This window comes from Carassius gibelio, chromosome A6, assembly GCF_023724105.1.
Source record: "Carassius gibelio isolate Cgi1373 ecotype wild population from Czech Republic chromosome A6, carGib1.2-hapl.c, whole genome shotgun sequence".
Lineage (NCBI taxonomy): Eukaryota > Metazoa > Chordata > Actinopteri > Cypriniformes > Cyprinidae > Carassius > Carassius gibelio.
Window position 1 is genome coordinate 11,035,483 of NC_068376.1, and position 27,261 is coordinate 11,062,743.

Consider the following 27,261-nt stretch of genomic DNA (forward strand, 5'->3'; position numbering starts at 1 on the left):
GGTGGTTGTTCTGCACGCTTATTAAACAATCTACAGCTAGTCCAAAATGCAGCAGCAAGAGTTCTTACTAGTACCAGGAAGTGTGACCATATTAGCCCGGTCCTGTCAACACTGCACTGGCTCCCTATCAAACATTGTATAGTTTTTAAAAGGGTAACCAAACCCCTTGTCAGAGCCTGACTCCACCCACTGGCAATATTTGAAAAATGCTAAAAAGTGGGCAGAGCACAGAGGAGATAGAGGGGATGAACCGAGGGTGGGGCAAAGTGTGTGGGGCGTGAACCTGAGACCTGCAGTGACGGATTAATTGACAGCTGCTGTCAGAGTCGCTAAAATGGAGAGTGACTGTAGTGACGCATCTAGCTTTGCAACAGAGCGTTCATTTGAAGAAGAGGACTTTACTCCCCCACCTTCACCTGAAGTGGAGGATGTCGAGGTGTCTGTGGCCTGAGCCATATCAATTCGAGCCGCTGGCTCAAACTGCGGTCTTAACTCCCGCACCGCGACGCTGTGTGGAGAAGCCCATTTCCATGTCCATTGCATTGAAGAAGCAATCCCGCGTAAATGGCAGTTTGCACACTCCAGCTCTAGGCGGGACCTTGCAGTCTTCCAGGACAAGTGCATGCAACCACTGGTGCCTAATTTTAAAGTCTGCTGGAAAACTATGCAGTCCAGCAGTGCTGTCGCAACCAGCAACATTACACATACGTACCATCCTGACCACTGTAATAAATACAGATAAATCTATGCCAACTTAAAGCTATCCTAACTGATGCAATACTATGGTACTAACCAGAGCTGGGTAGTAACAGATTGCATGTAATCTGGATTACGTAATCAGATTCCAAAACTCAAGTACTTGTAATTAGAATAAACTACTTTTTAAAAAACTCGTAATCAGACAATTACTTTTTTATGGATTACATGATTACATATTATTTGCACAATGGTAATAAGTCGTTCACAACTCATTGATTCTCTGAAGTTACCTTTTTTTAACATTCATATTTTTTCCTAATAAACCTGCCGTTTTATATACGTTCGTGATTCTTCAAGTTTTTCTGGCGGAGAGGGGGAGGGGGGTCAGAATCGCGCTCAGAAGAAATCAGCAACAAGATAATGGACACCCTTTAATCACTGGATGTACAGACATAATTTAATTTTTAAAGAAAGACATGGGAAAAATTTCACTTTCAGTGTAAGCTCAGCCTACCATTGATTAATTTGCTGTCCATGGAAATCTTTTACCTAGCAAAGTTATTGGTGGGAATTTCATGTTCTTTAATATATTTTTGTAATGTTGATTTTTCTTCATTGTTAGCTACTGCCTTATGCACTTTGAGGGCCCTATTTTAACGAGTGTCAAAGTGTCAAAGCGCGAAGCGCAAGTAAGTTTGTGGGCGGGTCTCGGCACTGTTGCTATTTTCCCGGTGGGATAAATGGCTCTTGCGCCCGGCGCAAATCTAAAATGGGTTGGACTGAAGTAGCTTCATTATTCATAGGTGTGGTTTGGGCATAACGTGAAATAAATGAATCAGAGCGTCATCCAACATTCCCTTTAAAAGCAGGTGCGCAAGTTCCATTATGGATTGCTATTATTATGGCGTATTTACCAGGCGCACACCAGGAGCGGTTCACAGCCGAGGAGACTGATGTTCTTGTAAGAGCAGTGAAAGACAGAGAAGTTGTGTTGTATGGGGATGGGAGAAACCCACCCAAAATAGCGTCGGTTAAACAGGCGTCGGAGGAAATAGCCACAATTGTTTCATCGATTTTTTTTTCCTGGTTCTTGACGGACAAACCAATTTGTCAGATGTCCTTATATACATATATGTCTTGCCACTATTGGGCAAACAGGTCTGATCCTTAATTACTACAATTAGCCTGAATAATTTGTAAGCTAGATTTATGCCTATTTTTTCACATCTTCGTGGCACACCACAATGATTTCCCTCATCTCATGTGTTAATATTTTTTTAGTGTAACAATTTATGATTTGCAAAAATAACTGTTGCATCTGTGTAGATTACATGAGCAAAGTGTATGCGCCCTTAAAATAGCATAATGAACAACGCGCAATGCGGCACTGACTTTAGACTGGGTTTTTCTGGTCAGTGGCGCAAGTGTTTAATGGAACAGCAAGTGGATTTTGTGAAGGGGCAAGTAAAACGGAAATTTATTTGCAATACAGGACAAGTAACCTCATCAAAATTTTATAACAAACAATAATTAGGGTGCCACAATTTGCCAAGAATGATTCTGATATCAGTGTACACGGTGACTAATAATGGACAGTTTCAAGATGCCGTCAGTTGTGGCTTGTGCAGCCTCGCGGAGTAATCAACACAACAGCACACACACAAAAATGGTTTGAGATGGACAGAAATGTCATCGCTGTGTGAGTTTAGTCTTTTTCAAAATTCATGTTTGCAATGTAGCTATTGTTTCATGTTTTTCATTGATACAGTCATATACACTTCTAGTGTTTTTTTTTTATTATTAAATATTCTACCTAGTAGTGATATTGATGTGAATTTCATGTTTTTCAATATTGTTTTTATTTTATTTACTTTACTATAAATAAATATGATTTAAAATCATAAGATGTGATTTTTTTTTCATTGTTACTATTTTGTAAGTATTAACTGTCCATACATTGCACTTGAAAAATAAGCTATTTTGGCTCTTTTTGGTGAATTAAATGTATATATTTGTAAATATATTTTCAAAAAAGTACAAGATTAGCCTAACTGAATATATGGGATATCAAATAAGGGTTAGCACAAATGTAATCTAAATGTAATCCATAAGTAATCAGATTACATTACCAAAAATGTGTAATCTAAGAGATTATATTACTGACTACAAGTTTTTTAATGTAATCTGTAATCAGTAACTGATTACAATTCATAAGTAATCTACCCAGCTCTGCTACTAACTATGCTTCTAACAATACTAACATTACACTAACAACTATGCTAATTAACTACATAGGCTACATGAAATAATCTAAATAACTATATAAATACTATGCTAAAAAGATGCTATATTAGCCTATCCTGGTCGTTTTCAATACTCGCAATTCCAACTGCTGACTCACTACAGTAATTTTGACGGAACAAGATGGTTTTATACTGCCAAGGGTGTGGTAGCTCGTACCAAGGGGCGTGGTGAGCTGGAAACTGCTTACGTCAATTGCCACTGCTTACGGCACTTGCCACCGTAACATCCAATAGGAAAAATCAACTGCAGTAGCCAACGTTCAACCTGAAGAGGGCAGCACTCAGACGTTTTTACACCATATATTGTAGAATTAAAACACTTTATACTCAAATGTCAAAAAAGTTACTTGAATCAATGAACAGCACTAATAAAGCCCCATTCTTACAGATCATTAACTAAAAAAAGTTGGTTTAGGGTTTAGTTACTCTTTAAAATATTGCGCATAAAGCCCTGAATGATTTAGCACCTCAGTATTTGAATGAGCTCCTTTTACATTATAATCCTCTGCGTCCGCTACGTTCTCAAAACTCAGGCAATTTGATAATACCTAGAATATCAAAATCAACTGCAGGCAGCAGATCCTTATCCTATTTGGCGACTAAACTATGGAATAACCTACCTAATATTGTTCGGGAGGCAGACACAATCTTGCAGTTTAAATCTAGATTAAAGACCCATCTCTTTAACCTGGTTTACACATAACATACTAATATGCTTTTAATATCCAAATCCGTTAAAGGATTTTTAGGCTGCATTAATTAGGTTAACCAAAACCGGGAACACTTCCCATAACACATGATGTACTTGCTACATCATTAGAAGAATGGCATCTACGTTAATCTTAGTCTGTTTCTCTCTTATTCCGAGGTCACCGTAGCCAGCAGATCCAGTCTGTATCCAGATCAGAGGGTCACAGCAGTCACTCAGATCCAGTATGTATCCAGACCAGATGGTGGATCGCCACCTAGAAAGGACCTGTACATCCCTGAAAGACAGCGGAGACCAGGACAACTAGAGCCCCAGATACAGATCCCCTGTAAAGACTGTGTCTCAGACGACCACCAGGACAAGACCACAAGAAACAGATGATTCTTCTGCACAATCTGACTTTGCTGCAGCCTGGAATTGAACTGCTGGTTTCGTCTGGACAGAGGAGAACTGGCCCCCCAACTGAGCCTGGTTTCTCCCAAGGTTTTTTTTTTCCATTCGGTCACTGATGGAGTTTCAGTTCCTTGCCGCTGTTGCCTCTGGCTTGCTTATTTGGTGTCACTTCATCTACAGCGATATTGTTGACTTGATTGCAAATTAATGCACAGACACTTTTTAAACTGAACAGAGATGATATCACTGACTTCAACGATGAAATACCTTTAACTGTCATTTTGCATTATTGACACTGTTTTCCTAATGAATGTTGTTCAGTTGCTTTGACGCATTTATTTTGTTTAAAGCTCTATATAAATAAAGGTGACTTGACTTGACATGATATGATGCGTTTTAAGTTTTTCCTTTCTCTTTGGAGTATTACAAGCTCTTGGTGTATAAAGAATATCTATAAATTTGCAAAGACTAAAGTCTCAAATCCAAATAGATATTCTTTATGAAAGTTAACACTTGTCCACACCGACCCAAAATGACTCTTTTAAACAAGAGTTCGTGAGAGCAATGTTGTTTTCGTCAACAATGACGATAACAAAATGATTTCGTTGACGCACCTTTTTTTATGACGATAACGCGACGATGACTAGCTAAAAATGGCTCTAATGTGACTAAAACATGACGAGATGTTTTCGAGTTTTCATTGACGAGACGAAACGAAAATTATTATAAGTCTGACGTTCACAATGCATATCATTTCTGCCTATTTTGGAGGAGCACCCGGCTACAGCCTGCAGATCGAGGCGGGGCTGCACCTGGGACAGGGTTGCACGTACTTTTAAATGCGCACTTGAGCAGCGCAGCACACTGTGACTCCATGTTGCTTTGAGCACATCATTCTGCACCCGCGATGTGCATATGCGCTTTGTGCGCTCTGTTTTGAAGCGTTTCATATTATCATGGTTTTGCGCACTGAAAGATTATTAAAAGCATATATTTTTATACCTAGCCTACACAATACATTTAAAATGATCATAATTTAATTGTATATTATTTGTGTGTAGTGTAGGCTATATAAATACATACACTTCTTAGCTCTTGACATTCATATATAAATATAAAACTGTGATATTTGCTGCGGGGTGAGGGCTTCGATAACTCTCTCTTTTTTGACCATACATGTGTTTGCATCCCTGAATGTTTGTGTCACTTTTATTAGACAGGGTTGTATGATGTTTGTGTTTACAAATAATATGCATCTTTTTGTTGCACTGGCAGACAAGTTGAAGCACAAGTTGTAGAGCATAAGTATGTGTTCCTCAATAGCTTATATTTTGGGCACGTTGTTCATTGCACTTTATCAATTTCTCAAATAAAGCCATAATTGCCAAAGTAAGAATGTTTTTATTTCTGGCTTTTTCGGAGTAAAACAGTGATTCCACTGTTACCACTTATCTGTGTTTAATGTTGTAGTAGCTCAAAGTTTTTTGCTTTAAACTTTAAACCATTCCTTTATTACTGTGATAACTGGTGAAAATAGGCAATGTGCTGAAATTTTAGAAGAGCATCAATTCATGGAAAAAATATAACTTGAAATATGTGGATAAAAGGTTTCTGCCCAATGCGACCATGAAGTACAGCTTAGCAGCACTGCATCTCCATCAATGAGAAAGTCTAGTTTATTATGCAAAGCTTTTAAGGTTAACTGTTGTTTTATGAATTGCAACACTCGTTAAAACCTGTCAAACCTAAGTCCATTTCCAATAATTTTTAACCTAAATTAATTTGTTAAAGACAACTTTTTTTGTTTTTTACTAAAATTTAATAAAATTTGACTAAAACCTTTTTCCGTTTTCGTCGACTAAAACCTGACTAAAACTATTAAGTTTATAAGTGACTAAAATGTGACTAAAACTAAAAAGCATTTTTGTCCAAAAGACTAAGACTAAGACTAAAAATAAAAGGGCTGCCAAAAACAACACTGCGTGAGAGGTGAGTAGAGGTTAATTTCAGTGGAGGTTAATTTTCAGTTGCGGGTTCTGTGGAGTTCACTTCGGTGAAATACAGGTGAGTACGTCAATTGCCGAGATGTCAAAGCCACACAATTCCGGAACACTAATACTTGTCTCTTTTGCTTTACAGGGAAGGCCACTGCCCAGAGAGTCTTACGAGAACACAGGAGCCCAGGTCAAAATTGAGCTGATCAGAAAAATAAAAACAATTTATAATAATTATATTCTTACTCAAAACGTTTAAACAAGTAACAAGATGTGTTGCAAAAGTCGTTCTGCTGTATCTTGAACATTAATGGGGGGGGTGAAATTCTGTTTCATGCATACTTACACTGTTTTACAATGTTAAAGAGTTGGATTCCCATGCTAAACATGGACAAAGTTTCAAAAATTAAGTTGTACGTTTGAAGGGGTATTTCTGTTCCACAAATACTCCTTCCGGTTTGTCACAAGTTTCGGAAAGTTTTTTTCGAGTATGGCTCTGTGTGACGTTAGATGGAGCAGAATTTCCTTATATGGGTCCTAAGGGCACGTCTGCCGGAAGAGCGCGCGCTCCCATATAGCAGAGCACTGAGAGCACAACAGACGTTCACTGATCAGAGCGAGAGCATCGCGAAATGTCACAAAAGGAGTGTGTTTTTGGTTGCCAGGGCAAGACAACCCTGCACAGATTACCAAAAGAGAAACAGCACTAAGGGACCAGTGGATGGAGTTTATTTTTACAGAGCATCAACGGAGTTGTGCAAGTGTTTGTGTTTGTTCCCTGCATTTCGAAGATGCTTGTTTTACAAACAAGGCCCAGTTTGACGCCGGATTTGCACATCGTTTATTTCTTAAGGATAATGCAGTCCCAACGAAAAAGGGTTATGATCGTGTGTTGGAACCGCATGCGGTGAGTAAAACTGCTTAAAATATCTCTGCCTCCTTGTTAGTGCGTCCGCCTCCCCTGCCGGAGACCCGGGTTCGAGCCCCGCTCGGAGCGAGTCGCTGCTGCTGCTGCTCTCGTTCAGTTTCAGCCTCGGGATCTGATTCTGGATAATAAATAAACGGCTGAATCTGACTGTTAGCCATGGTTTGTTTTGGATGATGTTTTTTTTCCCTCACGGTAATGTCAGAGCTTCCAAACGCTCTCAACGCAAAAGCTTACTCGCGCTCGTGATTCTTTAGCTCCGCCCACACGTCACGCCTCCAGCCGGTCGTGTTTTTCCGGGAAAAATCGGTACAGACTATCTTTCTCTTATGAATATAATAAAACTAAAGACTTTTTGGAGTTATGAAGGATGCAGTACTACTCTATAGGTACTCAAGATTAACAGGATATTGAGTGAAAACGAGCATTTCACCCCCCCTTTAAAACAATTAATTTAACTATAATAATTCAAGCGTGACGGGCGCTGTACATGACGTCACTGTAATGAGACGCATGGTTACAGAGAGAGCACGAGTTTCACAGATCGCGAGTGAATTCAAACTGGATCAAAAGGCAAATATAACAATCATCCTTTCTTAATATACATAAATAATAAGTTGTATGTTGTTGTAACACTTATATTAATCTTATTTGGGCCATTTTATTGTGATGATTGATTGATTTTGGAGTGGATGATAGCCGATTGCGAGCCCTGTAGAATCCGATGTGACTGATTTATTGTTTATTGAAATCCCCCGGATTTGGTGAGTTTCATGATAGTATAATATCCAATTATCTGAAATGAAGTGTTAATGAGTTAATTCACGTTCTGAAGTGTTTTATATGGGTTTATATGCATTTAATGTTCAAATTGTATGTGTAATGTGATGTAACTGAATGTATTGTATTGCTGAAGACCTTACAAATGCTAAATAAGCAGAGTTATATCATTTATGAGAATGATTTGATATGGTTTGAGTAACAAAAGTGCTCAAAAAGTCTTTTCCACTTGGTTTAGTTAATATATGAAATATATATTGAGTTTAAAGTGTCCTACTAATTGTCTATGATGTTTATGATGGTTATGGTGCTGTTTGTATAAACAGGTCAGGTTTTTTTTGAGATTCCGAAATAAGATGTGATCCTGAGATGGCGAGCCACCCAGCTGAAAAGTCCTAAAAAGAGACAAGAAATCCTGTGATTCGTTGAGTGATCAGTGCCTTATCTGACGTCACAAGTGGAATTCATCCTAACCCCTCATTTACACTGAACACGTGTGCGGTGCATTACGGCTGCGACAAGGTTTTATTCCGTCCTCCACGCGGTGCCAACTCACACCGGGAGCATATCAGAAGCGGAGCCACTGGATGCGTGAGACCACGTGATTTGCCTGTCCGACGTGTTTTTCTGATTCCAGAATGAATCTCTCGTCGTCCATTTCTTGTCTCCTACCAAGGATATATTGCCAATATACATGCAACATGTTTGGGAGTCTGCACAGGGTGTTTATTTTGAAATTGACAGGGATTTTTGACTTTTATTTTGTATTTCTGGTGCGACTTGGACGCGCGTCCATATCAGCGCACTCAATGGCCAGGAACTGCCACATGTCACCCACACCACTGAACCCATAACTCTGCTCACCTCAGGCAACCACACTGAAACCCTATCCTTACTCCTCATGGACTCCCCTGTAGTACCCATTGTTTTATGTCATCCTTGGTTGGTCAAGCACAATCCAAGGGTGGATTGGGGTTCCAACACTGTCACCTTGTAGAGTGAAAATTGCCATGAGTCTTGTCTGGTTTCTGCTTGTCCTGCTGTTTCTGTCTTTCAGGAGGACACCATGGTTTTGTCAAATGTGCCCACGGCGTACCTGGACCTGAAGGAAGTGTTCAGTAAGTCCCGTGCTGCTTCTCTCCCTCCACATCGTCCCTATGACTGTGCCATAGACTTAGTTCCAGGTAAGTGTCCACCTAAAGGCAAGCTTTACTCTCTTTCTATTCCGGAGAGGAAGGCCATGGAGAAATACATTTCTGATTCCTTGGAATCGGGGTTCATCCGCCCTTCCTCTTCTCCAGCGGGGGCGGGATTCTTTTTTTTTTTTTGGTAAGAAGGATGGTTCTCTGCGACCTTGTATTGATTACTGAGAACTGAACAACATAACTGTAAAGAATACCTATCCTTTGCCGTTGATGTGTTCAGCGTTCGAAAGGTTACAGGGAGCATTCATCTTCACAAAAATGGATTTACGTAACACTTATCATTTGGTCTGCATCAGGAAGGGGGATGAGTGGTAAACCGCCTTTAACACCCCTAGAGGGCACTTTGAATATTTGGTGATGCTGTTCGGGCTCTCCAACTCGCCAGGGGTTTTCCAAGCACTCGTGAATGACGTGTTGAGAGACATGGTAGATCCGTTTATATATGTTTACCTGGATGACATACTGATTTTTTCTTCATCTCTCCAGGAACATGTGCAACACGTCAGACGAGTGCTCCAACGATTACTTGAGAATGGGATTTTTGTTAAGGCGGAGAAATCCGTATTCCATGCACAGTCTGTTCCCTTTCTAGGGTACATCGTCTCATCTGAGGGAATACGTATGGATCCTGACAAGGTTAAGGCTGTGATAGATTGGCCAAGCCCAGATTGCCGTAAGGCCCTACAGCGGTTTCTGGGGTTCGCCAATTTTTATCAACGTTTTATTTGTAATTTCAGCCAACTATGATTATGATTAATTATGACATTGGTAACAGAGAATTGTTGGCCGTCAAATTGGCATCAAAGGAGTGGCATCACTGGTTGGAGGGGTCAGGGGTACCTTTCATCGTTTGGACCGATCATAAGAACTTAGAATACATTAGAACCGCTAAAAGACTCAATTCCAGGCAGGCTCGGTGGGCACTTTTTTTTGTCGTTTTGATTTTTCTCTGTCGTACCGCCCGGGTTCCAAAAACATCAAACCCGATTCTTTGTCACATCTTTTTGATCCTTCCGAACGCCGGTGACTCCCGAGTGCATTTTAACTGTGAATATAGTCGGCTCAGCACTCGTATGGGAGGTTGAATCGAAGGTCAAGACGGCCTTAGAAGGGGTAACGTCTGTTAAAGGATTTTTTAGACTGCATTAATTAGGACAACCAGAGCTGGGAACACTTACAATAGTACATGATGTACTTGCTACATTGTTAGAAGAATGACATGTATGCTAATATTAGTCTGTTTCTTTCTTATTGCGAGGTCACCCAGTATGTATCCAGCCCAGATGGTGGATCAGCACCTAGAGATGACCACGACAGCCCTGAATGTCAGCAGAGACCAGGACTGCAAGATGTGCCCCAGAGACAGATCACGAGTAAAGACCTTGTCACCTAGACGGCAGCTGGGACAAGACCACAGGAAACAGATGAGTCCTCTGCACAATGTGCTGCAGCCTGGAATGGAACTGCTGGTTTTATCTGGCCAGAGGAGAACTGGCCCCCTGACTGAGCCTTGTTTGTCCCAAGGTTTTTTCTACATTCTGTCACCGATGTAGTTTTCCATTCCTTGCCACTGTCGCCTCTGACTTGCTTAGTTGGGGACACTAAATTTACACTGATATGGTCGACTTTAATGCACAGATATTATTTAAACTGAACTTAGCCGGATGATGACATCACTGAATTCAATAATGAACTGCCTTTAACTTAAAATTTAGTGGTTACTATTGTAATTTTGCATAATTGACACACTATTTTCCCATTGAATACTGTAAAGTGCTTTGAAACAATCTGTATTGTTAAAAGCAGTATATAAATGAAGGTGTCTTGACTTTTTAATTTAAAATTAAACTAAAAAACTTGTGACTTTTAAAAATTTTCAGGTTATTTTAAATGAATTTAATGCATGCAAATGAAAAAGTTATGAATGGAAATTTTGTCAGAGATTAGGCTGGATTCAGATTTGGGTATAACAGAAAATATAGAAAATAATCAGAACAGGCGACAAGCATTTCCACAGACAGCTCGTGTGGACGTGGAATCTCCTATCACACAGTTGGGTGGATAGTAGCAGCTGGCACAAGCTGCAACGGTTGTGGAAGAGATGATGCTGTCAAGGCACATCGCTAATCTGGGCAAGAGGACGAATAAACCACTAACAAGTCCACAGCATCCAAGGGATGGGGGGTACTGGAGGGAGGCTGTACTGAGCGTACAAAGAGGTACAGGAAATAATACTTGCAGCTACGAGCACTGGAGCCTGAACGAGACAAGAATAAAAAAGATAGGTGAGTGAAACCAACAAAATAGTCTGAGCAATGGGATAAACCACATCAGTCTGACAAAATACAGAGAAACACGGGGAACTATAAATGGAAGCGATTTGAGATAACAAGAACCTGGTGTAAAAACAAGATAATGATCTAAGCTGACGAGCAGAAAAACAAGGAGGGTGGGGAAACACATGTGGCGAGCTGTCAAATCAAAGCCATGTACACATCAACAACAACAACACCCGACTACAAAGACAGAAGAACAAGTGATCAGACCCGAGACCCAATAGTACCCAGGGCACAGCATTGGGTCCTGTAATGGAAACAGAGGTGGAACTCAGATTGTTGGATGTCAGACAGTGGAGCAATCTTTCGAGATCCTGGTTGGCCCACTCACATTGCCCATTGGTCTGAGGATGGAAACAGGAAGACAGGCCCCAACCTGTATAAAAAACTCTTTCCAAAACCGGGAGGCGAAATGAGTACCCCTATCTGAAACCAAGTCCACCGGCAAACCATGGAGACAGAAGACGTAATTCATGATCAGTTGGGCGAGTTTCTGGGTGGAGGGGAGTTTGGGCAGGGGAATGAAATGAACTGACTTAGAAAAGTGATCCACCACAGTGAGTGTTAGGTGGGAGATAGAGGACCAAAATGCGAGATTCTCAAACACAGTCTTTTTAATGAAAGTGAGAAACAGCCAACAGGAAACATAAATTCACGCCGGAAACAGAGGTATCAGTCAAAACAGAATTCTTCGATGGTTAACCGCAAGTAATAACAAAAAGTAGCAGAGAAACTAATTACTGAGATTCGGGATATGTGGCAGCTGCGCCAGGTGCACTGGAAAATCCCAATAGAGAATGCAGCGAGAGGCGAAGCCCGCAGAGAGAGTCTGCAGAGTAAGGAGCATGAAGGAGAAAGGCTTTCAGACAAATCGCACAGGACAAGACAGGACAGGACTTGACTCAGCAGGTAGGAGATGCATCTTCGGCATTGATGCAAATCTTTCTTTGGTGGCTGGAACAATAGTTCTGCCCAGACGGTAACGCTGAGACATATAGTTAATATCAGTTATACGCAGCATGCACGATACAAGGAAATGGTCTGTAATATCATCACTTTGATGTACAATATCTAAAACAGTAAGATCGATTCCATGAGATATTATTAAATCTAGTGTATGATTAAAACGATGAGTGGGCCCGGTGACATTTTGCTTGACTCCAAAGGAGTTTATTAGGTCAGTAAATGCAAGTCCTAATGTATCATTTGTATTATCAACGTGAATATTAAAATCTCCCATGATTAGCGCCTTATCAACTGTAACTAGAAGGTCTGAGAGGAAATCTGCAAATTCTTTTAGGAATTCTGTATACGGCCCTGGTGGTGTATACACAGTAGCCAGAGCAAGAGATACATTAGATTTCTTTTGCATGTCTGACAGTGTAACATTTAGCAGAAGTATTTCAAAAGAGTTAAACCTGTATCCTGTTTTCTGGGTAACATTGAGAATATCACTATATATTGTTGCAACACCTCCGCCACGACCATTCTGACGTGGCTCATGCTTATAACAGTAGTTTGGTGGAGTAGACTCATTTAGACCAAAATAATCATTTGGTTTTAGCCAGGTTTCAGTCAAGCATAGTACATCAAAACTATTATCTATTATAATTTCACTTACAATAACTGCTTTGGGTGTGAGTGATCTAATATTTATGAGCCCAAACTTTAAAAATAGTTTTTGTTCATTTACTCATTTACTAATTTTTCTGGTTTAATTACGATACGATTTTTTCTAGATCCTACATTATATTTATATTTTGACCTCACTATTCTGGGAACAGACACAGTCTTAATAATTTTTACAGCGCAAGTACTTTTATCATTTAAGCGGGTGGAACAAAACTCATCATAATAGTTATCTGAGAATTGTCTTACTAGTCACATGGAGCGAAGTGTCCTGGAGATGTTGTCAGAATGCAGCTCCGCTCTGATTCTGCTGGGGTGTAATCCATCAGTACAAAAAAGCCTAGGACGCTGCCGCAGCGTGGTGTAGTTAACCCCAGCGTGAACAGCACGCTGTATACTTACCCCGGACTTGTGAGCGTCAGCCCGGGATGATTCCAGCGCGGATCTCTGCTCTCTCAGCTGGGCCTGCCTCACCTCCAGGTCGCGAATCTGCTTCCCCACGGCCTCGAGCTCGAGCTGCATAAAATGTAGCTCGAGCGTGTCCCCACCTGCAATCAAAGGTAGACATTCATCTGCCATTAAAGCAAGTACCACTGAGTACAGCAGTGGTAATGAGTGTGAATAGAGTATTAGCAATGTAAGCGCAGTTAGCAGCAACCACGCTTGCTGATGCTAACGTGCTATAAGCTAATAGCGGACCCGGGAGATCAAAATAAAACTAGTGATAGTGAGGCGCTCTAATTGTTTTTGTTGTAGAATACAATAGAGGTGTATAAAATTGATTTTTAAGTAAAAAATAGTCGATAAAATGAATATAGTGACGGAGCTCAAACACAGTACAGACGCCAACAACAAACAGGAAGTTCTTGTGTGTAGGATGACCACAAGAGGGGGACAGAGAAAGGAGGAACCCAGATCATGACAGTGAGAATCGCAGTATTTCCCTTTGATCAGAAAAGCCCAGAAACAAAAATCAAGGACAATGTGAGACTATGGACATGAAGAGACGGGAAGAGGATGAAGCAGACCATCAGGAGGGCAAATTACTTGTTAGTTAAATTGGCCGCATGTAGGGCAGGCCTGCAAATGTGGCAACACTGACGTCTGATGTGTCAACCTTGACAATTAACTGGGACTCAGGATCTGGAACCAACAGAACAGGTGCAGAGATAAAACGGGACTTTAATGTTTCCAAGGCTACCTAAGCATCTTGGTTCCACCTGAAAGACAACTTGGTTGAGGTTAAAGCTGTGAGCAGTTCAGTGATCTGCCAAAAATTTCTGATCACTGATAGAAGTTGGCAAAACCCAGGAAATACTGCAGAACCTTATGGGAGTCAGGGACTGGCCACTTGGGGACAGCTTCAATCTTAGCAGGGTATGGTTTATTCCCCTGGTAGAGATGATATGGCCAATGAATGTAACAGGCTTTGTATGGAATTCACACTTCTCCGCCTTGACAAACAACTGGTTCTCTAAAAGATGCTGGGTGACCTGTCTAACATGCTGGGTGTGTAATTGGAGAGAAGGGGAGAAAGTCAGGATATCATCCAAATACACAAATACGAATTGATTAATCATGTCACCCAGAACGCTATTGATGAGATTCTTGAAAATGGCTGGAGCATTGGTAAGACCAAACAGAAGAACCAGATACACATAGTGTGTAGAGGTCTAACTTGGTGAAGACTAGACCTAATTACCCTTAGGAAGAGAAGTGTCAATGGCATAGTCAAAGGGATGATGTGGAGGTAGGGAGGTTGGCCCGGGACCTACAGAAAACCGCATAAAGATCACAGTACAATACCAGCTGGAGACCGGGACCCTGGTTAGACGCTTCCCGTTGAAGATTATCAAACCACGTGAGGAGCTCAGCAATTGGGGGATTAAGAGCGTCCAAATCTTGGGCTGTGGTGTTGAGCTGGGTGGCATATAGCTAATCAGCTTTTTAACATCTATATTTTCCCACTTGGTCAGATTTTGAGATCTCTTGATCTACAATTTCACATTTATGCAAACGATACTCAGATTTACATACATTACACCAAATGACATTGTGCCTGTTGATTTTATTTAATATTATTCCTAGCATAAAAGAATGGATGTCACAAAATGTTCTTTGTCTTAACAGTGAAAAAACTTATGAGGTTCACCCCACCAATTACATTAAGCTGGGTCATTTACTTTGCCCGTTGATGGTTCAATTATGGAGTTTATGAACAATTATGAAAAAAACTACAGAATTTAAGTGTGATTTTCGATTCAAAATCTAACTTTTGAGCCACATGTTTAAAACACTGTTAAAAACTCCTTTTTTTCATCTTAGAAATATTGCCAGACTATGTCCAATCCTGTCTTTTCCTGTTTCTGAGAGGTTGATCTGGGTTGGGTTGGGGCGACTCAGAGTAATTGTTTTCCAAACCATCAGAAAGCTACAGAGCCTGGGAAGCCACCTGTAAGAAAATAAAAAATCAAATCTTTGGTGATGGTTTTGCAATGCGTCCCCTATGTAAGTAAGCCTATGGGTGAGACTTCTGTTTCATTAGCCGCTATAGGTAAATAACAAGGAGAATAACAATGTGCAGTAAACAGTAAAACTGTTTATAGTACAAACCACTGTGTGCTTAATTAAGATAACAGATTAAAATAATATGATAGGACACACACATTGTCAATATCAAGCAGCAAAACTAACTTTTTTGTACAGCTAAAAATAGCTGGATTCAAATGAGACCGGAAGCTAGACCCATAGAATTTACAAATGGCGGCACCCATTTTTACGTCAGGAAAAAGATGGATAATGCCCACTTATTAATAAACTGTACCCACAAATTTCCAATTTAATAATAATTAATTTAATAATAGTGGAAAGAGTAACGAGTAACCAATGAACAAGATTTAGCAATTGCGAACCCCATACACGCAATAGCTGCATCTGAAATTGTATACTTCCCTGCTATATAGTATGCAAAAAACAGTATTCGAGGCGAGTAGTATGCTGCATCCGCATATTCAAGCCCTTTAAGCTCCATGTGCTTTCTCTCTTCTCTGGACGCGAGTCGGCGCGAATTTCAAGAGCTGCGGGTGACATGGTCACCTCTGGCTGAATCTGACAGAGATCAAAGATGTGGATAAAACCATATTCCTTGACTCACCTGTCTCCCCCACTGGTCTCTTTAGTCCCTCTCTGGATAGATTCACTGAGAATTTCACGCTGCACAAAAGTCATCCCAGGCTATACAACACTTTTTGCCCAAATGCTCGTCTTCGTCTGCCTCGAGTTGCCCCAAGCCGGTGTCGACTCCTTAGCCCAGTAAAACTCTGCTGCCGGAAAAACAAGTCACACCACAGCCTGAGTCCCAACAGCACTCATGGTCTGCTAAATGCTACCACCTTTTGAAGCGGCAGGGACCATGGCCCTAGTGCTGGACCTGGCACCTCAGAATAAGCCTGATGCACCAGTTAGAAACAAGGGGAGGCAAAGTCCCGCTGCGGCCAGACCCCCAAATTGCCTCGTCTCACCATCCTGTCACCTCCTTCTGTTCCGGATGCTCAAAGCGAAGTGTTTGTTGCATGCACAGAGCCCAGCATAGCACCCTGGAAGCGTGCCACTATTATAACGTTTTCCAATAAAACACAAACATACTCAGAAAGAGAGCAAATATCCTTTTCCACTATTTACGAGCACCACAATTCCTTACAGCGACTCCATGCCTGAACCGATACAACCCCTCGCCATGTGGGATGAGGCCTGGCAGGCCATCCCGGGAGGTTATGTACTGAAATTCACTCTGAGGCACCAGTCATTCAACGGTGTCGTCCTATCCTCTGTGACAGGCAAGGATGTGCATATCCTTCGCTCAGAGGAAAAATCTATGCAGGTGAAAAAGGCCAATAGAAGTGGTGCCCCCATCAGAGAGCAAGTCAGGCTTCTACATTCGGTAATTCCATGTACCCAAAAAAGTATGGTGGTCTCAGACCCATCCTTGATTTAAGACATCTGAACCGGGCCCTGATGAAGAGCTCATTCAGAATGATCACTTTGCAACACAAAGAATCAGAGAGATAAAAAATAATGCCTGAGAGTGGGAGAGGAATAGTTGGAGGAGGGAGAGAAGTATTTGGATCAGAAGAAGATAAGTAAGGGAAGGGGTAAGAATGTGTGCTGGAATATATATATTTTATGTTTTTTTGTTTGTTTTTCCCTCTTACACATGTGGAACCTATGAAAGCTTATTTCTGCCATGGAATATAAAGGGTAATTGTGACTTTGTTTCATCTCACAGTTCTGACTTTTATTTGTCGCAATTGTGAATCTGATAAAGATTGAATTGCAAGATGTAAACTCACAATTCCAAGAACAGAAGTCCAAATTGTGAGATAAAAAGTTCACAATTACCATTTTTATTTTTTTATCTTGTGATGGAAAAAAGCTTGCATAGTAACCAAAGGCCATTTATGTTGTAATTTTTGTTGATCACTGGCATCAGCTACCATCCACATCCAACCCCAACCCACTGCAGAGCAATTTCAGTCAAGGTTCCAATTGAATTTCTGCATAGAGGATCCAATGTTTTCAATTGTATATTCTATAAAGTATAATGACTCGTCCAGTTTTAGACAGTATGTTGCAAAGAATGAACACATTCAACACTTAAAAATGTAAAATGGGTTTCAGTTGAAGGTAACTAAAAAACAAACAAACAATGGAATTTTTGAACAATGAACAATTTTTATATTGTCTATGCAAGTAGAACCGAAACATCTATGTCAAACATGTAGAAGAACGTAATGCAGTTTTTGTAAAGCCATCAACTGTTAGTATTTTGACAGTCAATATTCTAAGACTGGCTATATGTTCCTACTGTATAGAAAAGTAGTGCTAATGTTTTGTCCAAATGACTCTATTTTGAATTATGTTTGCTGTGTTTTGATACAGTTACTACATGTAGAAAAAGGAATTCAGCATTTTGAAATGTAGAGTTGATGTGGTTTGGCCAGAAAATGTACTATTTGTAACTGTGTGATTTAGTTGTGCTGCTGTGTTAAGAGTTTAGAAAAAGTACTTTTATTGGTAAATGCGGTAAGCAATTAAAACTGTACTGTAAAACTGTAAACAGGAAAAGCAACAGAAGAATTAAATAAATATCCACATCACACCTGATATCTTCTCTGGCAAGGCATCTTGGGAAGTATCTTTTGGTATGCCTTATCCACTTTTGGTATTATTCAGCTGTAATGTCTTGGCATGCAGCATCCATTGTATCCTGGAGGGACATTTGGCCCTGATGACGATGGCCAAAAACCTTCAATCTCCAGACTCCAGAAAAATGTATCAATGAGGTTGAGGAAAGGGTAGTAAGGGCCTAGGAAAAGAATCATCATTGACTGACTGCTCTGGGAATGGTGGAATGCCACATTGTTCTATGTGATCACATATATTGGCAAGTGGTCTCCCACCTGTCCCCTTTTTCTGGCACCAGTCTTTGGTACAGATCTTCTAAAATCTCAGATTTATGCAGGAGTGCACTTTTCCAAACAAGATCAGAATCAGCTTATAGAATCAGCTTATATATTTGCTAAACTTCAATCAGCTGTTTATCATTAGCTATGGAATAAAATAAAATACAGGGGACATATTTGTGGTTCAGTTCACAATATGAACATCTGTTCACTTTGACTTTAACCTATAAGTTAGTTTTAGGACATGATGTTATTCAATTTAATTCAATTCAAGTTTATTTGTATAGCGCTTTTTACAATATAAATCATTACAAAGCAACTTTACAGAAAATTACGTTTCTATATTTCATTATTTAGTAGTAGCTTTAGTAGTGTTATCTGTTCTGACATAAAGTGTGAAAGCATTTGAAAATTTGGCAATAAAATTTCATTGTTTTGGACTTGGTTGAGCTTCTGTGTAAATAAAGTTCAAGCATTTTAAATTTTTGTTAACTCATTTTGTGTCAAAGCAATAAGAAATATGTTAATTATATAGCCTACACAGATGGATGTTGTGCTAACTGGTAACTTTTTTTTAGGAAAATTGTAAAACTATTGAAAAGATTGTCATAATGATTGTAAAAAAACTGTAATGGATAATGTACTCCCTCTACCCTTAAAGTCTATGTTGCGGCTATCGTAGCCTCTCATGCTCCTATGGCCGTGCAGTCTGTGGTTGAACAACTTGATTGTTAGTTTTCTGAAAGGGTCCAGAAGGCTGAGCCCTCCTTGCCCCTTCATGATCCCCACATGGGACCTATCCACGGTTCTTAGGGATCCTCAAAGAGCTGCCCTTCGAACCGCTTCAGACTGCTGACTTATGCTCTCTGTCACTGAGATCCGCTCTGATAATGGCACTATTGTTGGTTAAGTGAGTAGGAGAATTACAGGTGCTCTCCATGAGCCCCTCTTGTCTTGAGTTTGGGCCTGGTGACTCCAAGGTCATCCCGAAGGCATGGGTATGTCCCAAAGTTTCTCTCCATTCCACACAGAGACCAGATTGTTGTCCTCTCCTCATTTCCTTTTTGTCAGGATGATTAGGAGTTGAACTTCCTCTGCCTTGTCGGGGCCTTAAGAGCCTACATTGAATGTTCCGCCTCATTTCGAGTCAGAACAGCTCTTTCTGTGCTTCGGAGGCCACACCAAAGGTCAATCAGTCTCGAAGCATAGGCTATTCAGATGGATAGTGGATGTGATAGCTTTCGCTTACTCATTCTCTGGGCTCCAATGGCCGATTGGAGTTAGATCACATTTCACAAGGGGCATGACCTCCTCGTGGGCATGGTCTAATGGCGTGCCTATTGCAGAAATCTGTTCGGCAGCCGGTTGGTCCTCACCATCCACATTTGTCAGGTTCTACAACCTGAATGTTCCTGCGCTACAAAAGCAGGTCCTGTCAGCTTAAGCCCACCCTCATGGTCGGTTTTTGCTTGTTGTCCAGCCTAGGACTCCAACTGCATCCAGGTCCCTGGTGTTAGCTTTGACCCCCTACATGTTCACAGGCCACTTGGCAGCTGAACTCTAAGAGGTCGACAAGATGACTGGTGTATCTACATCCAAGGGATACTTTACGTATTCATTAAAAGCCCTTCTCAGTGCTCTGGGCAAAATACCCAGTCATCCTCCCTGATAGCATGGTGTGATTGTATTGTCCCCATAGCATCTTAGCCTAAAAGGCTTACATCGCATTACGAGTGTAGTATCGATAGGGAATATACTCAGTTGCTAACGTAACCTTGTTTCCCTTAGATACGCATTGAGTACTGCATACTTTGCCATGCTATGTAAAAGGACACCTCATGTCATTGCTTCTTTCGAATTAAATCAATTTGCCTAGGTGAGACAGCCACTTATATAGCGCGATGCCCCCCCCCCCCCCCCCCCCTGGCACAGGCTCAGGAAGGCTTACTCACCATAGGCTCGGTTGTGCAATTTCACTAGGTGATTGAAAAAGGCTTCAGAAATCTGTGAAAAATGACTTCCCTATCTAAGGGAAATGAGGTTACGTTAGTAACCGAGTACGTTATTTTATTAGATAGGATCAGATAACAGATCAGATGAGTGTGTAATATAACATTTTTGCATTAAACTATTTTTATTATAATATCGGTTTCATTATTTTGATGGTATCCTTTAGACAGCTGTTGATAAGTAGCTCTGCAACTACATGTCAGCTATCAGTCATTATTGTATTAGTAGTATGTCTGCTACTGTAAATAAATGCTAACACTGTCACAACACAAAAGAGATAGGATTCAATAGAGGTACAATAAATGCTTATTGAGAGTCTCAACAGACAAATGGTAGGGCAAGGAAGATTGTGACCGGCTCTATGACAAGGTAGCACAGGGACGCAATGGGCTGAAGACGGCGGAGCAGTAATTCCAACCCAGAGAAAAGAGATCAGGAACCATGAGAAGCATTGGCCAGATTGGACAACTTACACTAGGAACTGACAAACAAGACAGGGTTAGCTCTCCTTAAATAGAGCCTGATAATGAGCTGCAGCTGAAAATGATCAGCTAACAGCAGCCGCACAGAGACACATCCACTAACGCACACATAACAGCCACGGATGAGTAAGTAAAACCAACAACTGTGACAGTACCCCTCCTCTTGGCACTCCCTGCCAAACTTACCCATTGATTGTAATCATCAATAAGGGAGTGATCCAACTTCTCTCCTCTGGACCATAACCTTCCCAGTCCACCAAGTATTGGAATCTGCGTCCCCTCCACCTCGACTCCAGAATATGGTTTACCAAATAAGAGTGCTCCCCATCCATGAGACACGGCAGTAGAGGAACCAGGGAAGGTGGATTAAGGGGAGAATAAAAAACGGGCTAAATTTTTGAGACTTGAAGAAGAGTTTCTCGTACTCGCCTCCAGGTGTAATGACACCTCTGGACAAAGGCATGGACTGAGGGGACCGCGACTGCGTGAAAGTTGCCAGCCAACACAGAGTCAAGGAGTGCCATAACTGTAATGGAAACATTAAGTCAAATGTGATGAGTTGATCAACACCACTTCAAACAAGTTCAAACATCCATCCTCTTTTGTCCTTTCAATCAACACATCAAAATCCATTGACTGTTTATTAAGGACTGGTTTTAACTACACTCACCTAAAGGATTATTAGGAACACCTGTTCAATTTCTCATTAATACAATTATTTAATCAACCAATCACATTAGAGTTGCTTCAATGTATTTAGGAGTGTGGTCCTGGTCAAGGCAATCTCCTGAACTCCAAACAGAATGTCAGAATGGGAAAGAAAGGTGATTTAAGCAATTTTGAGCGTGGCATGGTTGTTGGTGCCAGACGTGCCGATCTGCTCAGTTACTGGTATTTTCACGCACAACCATTTCTAGGGTTTACAAAGAATGGTGTGAAAAGGGAAAAACATCCAGTATGCGGCAGTCCTGTGGGCAAAATGCCTTGTTGATGCTAGAGGTCAGAGGCAAATGGGCCGACTGATTCAAGCTGATAGAAGAGCAACTTTGACTGAAATAACCACTTGTTACAACCAAGGTATGCAGCAAGCATTTGTGAAGCCACAACACAAACAACCTTGAGGCAGATGGGCTACAACAGCAGAAGACCCCACCAGGTACCACTCATCTCCACTACAAATAGGAAAAAGAGGCTACAATTTGCACAAGCTCACCAAAATTGGACAGTTGAATATTGAAAAAATGTTGCCTGGTCTGATGAGTCTTAATTTCTGTTGAGACATTCAGATGGTAGAGTCAGAATTTGGCGTAAACAGAATGAGAACATGGAACCATCATGCCTTGTTACCACTGTGCAGGCTGGTGGTGGGGTATGTTTTCTTGGCACACTTTAGGCTCCTTAGTGCAAATTGGGCATCTTTTAAATGCCACGGCCTACCTGAGCATTGTTTCTGACCATGTCCATCCATTTATGACCACCATGTACCCATCCTCTGATGGCTACTTCCAGCAGGATAATGCACCATGTCACAAAGATTGAATTATTTCAAATTGGTTTCTTGGACATGACAATGGGTCTCATTCATGAAACACGAGCAGAACGAATTTTTGTGTAAATCGCGTGTAAAGTGGTTTTGGCGTAAATTTTCGGATTCATTAAAACGTTCGTATTTTCCAAATGTTAGTTGGTACGAAAGAAATCTACACCTGCTCCCAGCCACGCGTAAATAGTGCATTTAACGTCTGAACGTTTTGCTCATTAATACGGCTGCATTTTAATTCATCTTAATCGGGTACATATTTACACAGCATTTTGAAAAAAATATTATATATATTAATTACATACGGTTTTTCTTTTAACTTTTATTATGAGAGCCAGTAATAGGATCTGTAATATGCTGCCAAACTTCCTTTTTTAGGACCTGATACGCCACTAGTACGCTTGAAAATAAAATGTGGCGTTTTGAATGAACTTCTGATAATAAAACTTCAATTTCTGCAGCTGAGAAATGTTTCTTTTTCAGTCGCTTTTGAGAAGACATGTTGAAATCCTTCGTTTGGTGTCATAATATGATGCTAATATATAGTTGTCAGTCGGATTTAATAGGCGGGATTTATGGTAATTGAGAGTGAGCGTGCACGCGCGTTCCATTTATGACTGTTTTTGTGAATCAGGAGAAGAGTTTTCGGGAAGTTCTCTTTACGCGCAAATCACTCAGATATTTACTCGTATATTTACGAATGTTTCATGAATGAGACCCAATGAGTTTTCACTGTACTAAAATGGCCCCCACAGTCAGCAGATATCAACAAAATAAAGCATCTTTGGGATGTGGTGGAAGGGGAGCTTTGTGCCCTGGATGTGCATCCCACAAATCTCCATCAACTGCAAGATGCTATCCTATCAATATGGGCCAACATTTCTAAAGAATGCTTTCAGCACCTTGTTGAATCAATGTCACATAGAATTAAGTCAGTTCTGAAGGTGAAAGGGGGTATACTGTGTAAACACAGTATTAGTATGGTGTTCCTAATAATCCTTTAGGTGAGTGTATTCTTCCTTGTAAACAGTGTTTGATCTGTACTCATTGTTTTCTCATTGATACATAACTTTTTAAATGGAGGAAGCTATAATATAAATAGAGGAATCATACTTGGAAGTGAAGGTTTGAAGTTAGAATGTTAGATGTTAATTGATGGACTGGAGTCATGTAGATTACTTGTGAATTGTTGTGATGTTTTTATGTTTGAACTCTCATTCTGATTACACCCATTCACTGCAGATGATCCATTTCATTTAGCCTTTATTGCATGCTAAATTTCTACACAGCTGTTATGATAAAGAACCAAACTCTACATATTGTAAACTATTCTTTTAATGACTAATAATCAAACAAAAGGTGCTGTTGTGAATAATTAAATGAAGTGTCTTCTCATAGGACAAGGACATGTAGTCTCATGAATAATTATGGGTCATCAATGCACTATAATGTGAGAAAACATTTTGTGATGCCGATACAGTGACAGCTGCCACAGCAACATCCAGCTTAATCACTTGCATCTTATGCACTTTATTTCTTTATCCATTCATGTTATTTATTTAGTAGTTGTGCTAGTTACTCATCTATATTCTTGTTAATAAAATGTATTACATTTGTGCCTTAATTGTGTTGATAAGAAACAGACTCCACAAGTTATCTATCTCACATCCATTACTTTTTCTTAATTGTCAAGCTGGTGCTCGGAGGTAAAGGGAGGAATGGGTCAACCGACAGTCACACACTCTTAAAATGATGTGTGACCATATAGTATACTTAAAGCTACAGTATTTAAAAAGTCCTATTTCAACAATCTACTTTGCAATTCAAAATAAATCATTTACATATATACCCAGGAACAATGAATATAAGGGGACTGGTCATTCTGATGATCACTGAAAGCACCCAAACTTTTTTTTTTTTTTTTTATGTTTAAAGACTAAAAACAGAAGAAGAATTTAAAAGCAGTGCTTATATTTGTGGTTCATTCTACAGTGGCAGCATTTTCCAAGCATTCAGAGAAGGCAACTGGAAGGTGGAACAACCAGATCATTAAGGTAAAATGTTTTTATTCACACAATATAAGAGTACAGCTTTTCTAATTATGTTTTGTATCATCACAGACTTAGGGCTGGGAATGGCAGATGTCCTGTAATCATTTATTATTGTTTGCTGGTGCTCATTAATAGTGTTTTACTTTAAGCTGTTTTTGAATAGATGATTTATGGCAGGAAATCAAAATACTGATCTTTATTTAATTTAGGAGATTTTGTTTTCTTTATCTGTTTTGTTCCTCACAGAGGACATAACATAACTGTAAGATTTTTTTTTTAATTCTAACCACACAATGACTTCTGTTACCTTTCACCCAAATAACACTTTTTAAGGATGTCCATGACTGCTGCAGTCAACAATGTGAATCAACTGGAAAAGTTTCTTAAATCACAGCCAAAGGCCCTTGGGGTAATTAAATTTCCAAAATCCCAATGGTGTTTAATACTATATTTTACTACTAAAATGTTGATGTCTCTCACTTAGTTTGAATGTAATGTCAATGACTAAATTGATAATTATTTATCTGTCTGTACTTTATCATCACAGGCAGTCCAGATAATGATTGGTGTGTTCACAATGTTACTGGGCATAATTGAAGGATTCAGTGGTTCATTTGCTGTTGATACTGGGATTAAGTACTGGGGATCCATTATTGTAAGTCATGTCTGACCATGTTTGCTTTACAAAATGCAGAAAACAGAAAAAAAGTCAAAAGTCAAAATGTGAGCAAATTCTAAAATAAAACTAATAATGTTTCTTTTTCTTTCTTCTATAGTTCATTGTATCAGGATCTTTAACCATTGCTGCAGAGAACAAACTGCATCCGTGCATGGTAATATTTTTCACCCCTAGTGTTTTATCCTACAATTTATGAAATATATAGTTAATATGTAGTGTAAACACTCAATGGTCTCTTTATTAAATATGGCTTTCTAGGTAGGATGTGCGAATTAAAGCCTAAAGTTGCTGGGAACAGATGGTTCAATAGTTTATTTTAGCATTATAACAGTTGCTGGAGATACATGTTGCAATTTTTTTTTTTTTTATAAATAAAGCTATTGTTATGGTTTCTCAATGGATGTTTCCCTAGAGCCATCAAAACCTGTGACATAATAGCTGAGCATGCTCTCTTTACGTGATTCTTGTAAAATAATAATAATTTAATAATATAAGTAAACAAGCAAAGCACTCCATTGAGAACTCCACTTAATGGCAGCTGTGGATGTTTTTGAAGGTATGTGGTATATTTATTATCTATTATTTATATCTGACAATTTTATTTATGGCTAAATTATTAATTAATTACTTAATTAATTTTACTAATAGTTAGATTGGGCAGCCCTTCACAAAAGGGTGTTTAATTACAAAAAATAAAAAATAAAAAAATAATTTCCTTGACAAAAGGGCACAGTGGGCATCAAGGGAAAAAGGGGAAGGTGCTCAGGCCCCACCGCACCCCTCTCTGCACGTCCCTGGTATGCTGCCAATTCCATCGCTGCCAATCTGTAAGGAAAGTCATGTCACTTGGCGGTAATCTTTGAAATGCCTCTCAGCCATGCAAGTGTAGCTCCTGTCTCTTCGAATGAATAAACAAATCAAATTCTCAAAAAAACTGTTTGCCGAGCTTGATTAAATTTCATATTTGAAATTACCTATGGAATCTGACAACAACTGTCTCATAAATGTTGTTTCTTTTGCTAAAATAGCGTTATTAAAGCTTATTCTTCATTCTAGATCAGCTAGCGTGCATGTGCAGTCCTAAGCACTCATCTCAGAATGCTGTCTGTTTCTATAGCAACTGGGACATCTAACAGCAGCTGCAGTGACGTGATGACTTTACCCATTAGTGATTGGGTTTTTTTATTCAGAAAGTGTGCATCTTTCGATAGAGTGGCTATTATGAACATGGCATTTTTCCTCATTCAAACCTATACATCTTTATATATTCTATAGTCTGAGATCTTTCGAATTATCATATGTTGATACATGTGGCTGCAGAAAACAATCACCATTTGAATATCATTCAAGATTCAAGATTTTTATTCATCACATACACAATTATATAGAGCATATATAACCAGCAGTGAAATGAGAGTCATGTCCGCTCCATGGACAGTGCAATTATTAACCCTTGTGGATTGTTCAAATTCACTACCCTTTCGAGTTGTTCGTGGATGAAAACATCCACTCAATTAAACTGCTGTAAAAATGTATCAGATTCATATTTTTTTCAATGTGTTTTGCATAAATCTGTTAATCAACTTCAGTCCTGATCAAAACTACCAAATGTAAAAAAAAAAAAAATCCAAGAATTTAACTCTTTAATTGCCAAGTTCATAAATGATGTTACTGATTTGGGGGAAGAGGCACTGTTAGGAAGAGGTAACATTTGTTATTTTTACAGTTGATCACTAGGTGGGACCATTAACCCTTTGGATAGGCCTGTGCCAAAAAAGCTTAGTTTCTGACTTGTATATGAAGCTATATGGAGTATTATTTTTTTTACCTCTTCCCAAAAGGGAAAACCACAAACAATCAAGAATGCATGATTATGTGATGTCATGGCTTTGCAATCAAAAAATGTCATTATAATGGAAGTCAATGGGGCAAAAACAGCCACCAACAACTAATTAGGGAGAAAAAAAATTTAATCTAATGCTGCACAAAAAACTAAAAATGCATCAAAGCCTATTTTGTTACTAATCTTTGACATGCCCAAGACTGTGATAAAAGGTAAAAAAA